This window comes from Gopherus flavomarginatus, chromosome 9 (genome assembly GCF_025201925.1).
Source record: "Gopherus flavomarginatus isolate rGopFla2 chromosome 9, rGopFla2.mat.asm, whole genome shotgun sequence".
NCBI lineage: Eukaryota > Metazoa > Chordata > Testudines > Testudinidae > Gopherus > Gopherus flavomarginatus.
The window spans coordinates 43,146,277-43,147,384 of record NC_066625.1 but is presented as its reverse complement, the minus strand read 5'-3'; the positions used below and the strand labels follow the sequence as shown (position 1 = coordinate 43,147,384).

The 1,108-nt window shown below is 52.0% G+C and overlaps 1 non-coding gene across 1 annotated transcript; it reads right to left on the bottom strand.

The window, feature by feature from the left end:
• Window positions 1–428: 428 nt before the first annotated feature.
• Window positions 429–501, bottom strand: TRNAL-AAG (transfer RNA leucine (anticodon AAG)). Its single transcript has one exon. It is a non-coding gene; the product is annotated as a tRNA-Leu (tRNA).
• Between the last annotated feature and the right edge of the window lie 607 nt (window positions 502–1,108).

The window sequence follows — 1,108 nt, the reverse complement described above, 5'->3', positions numbered from 1 at the left end:
AGCCAAGAGGCAGGCACAGGATTCTGCCTCCCAGCAGCCAACCGCACCTCCCCAGGCTTTGCAGAATGAAGGGTGGTGCTCTACTAACCCCACTTAGCCGCACAGCTTCTTCCCTGCCTTCCTCAGCTCAACTTTCCTCTATTGCCCCATTCCTGCCTCACTTCCTCCTTTGGCCAGTCACGCAAAGGAGCCCAGCAGGAAGTGACAGCCTCTATAGGCCAACCTCCAACAGCAGAGGTGGCCAAGCCGCAAGCCTCCAAATGGTGACTGGCCTAACTACACTAGGTTCTCCAGCCTGACACCAAGGTGCTTTCTCCACTGCTGTCAGCATCCTCTGTCATGCAGGGGTTGGAGTTATCCCAGGGACAGGCCAAAAGGAGGAGTGGCCTTTCTGAACAACAAGGGGATCTGGGAAAAGGAAGCCAGCATGTTTCTACCTGGTTTTGAACGAGGGACCTTTTGCGTCTTAGGCAAATGTGATAACCACTACACTACAGAAACTCCACCTACTTGGCTGTTGCGCACTCTGGCACAGACCGATGGACAAATCTAGAGAATGTGGTGGTAGCCCCTCGATAAGTCAGCTGGCAGAGCAGAGGACTGGAGCCAGCACTCAGGAAGTCATCCTTACCTCGCCCGTGTGACTCCAGCTTGAGGGAGAGCTTCTTTTTCTTCTCCTTGCTGACAAAGAGCAAGAGAAGAATGAAAGGTCAGGTGGGCCAACTCAGTGCAGAAGCCCATGCTGTCTTTTCCAGCTGCATAGCCTGAAATGAGGGACTCGTGGCAGTTAAAGGAACTGCTGCACTCTCAGAAAACATCCCGCCCGTGCATAAAGGAGGTTAGAAGAGCCTGTTAGTCTAGCACGCTCTCAACTGAACTGTTTCAGCAACTGCTAGGTTTCTTTTTGGCCTGTTATTTTTCTGTCTGGGATGTTGTTGTCAGCTATGGCACAGAAAAAGGACATCATTGCGAGCTGCCCATGAAGATAAGATTAACTTTTGCCTTCCTTGCTCGGCTTTACTTGCTTCCTCACCCTGTTCCTGCCCTAGTTCCTGTGTTACCTGAAGGTAACGGGGGTCCAGCAGTACGAAGAGGAAGTTAGACAGCT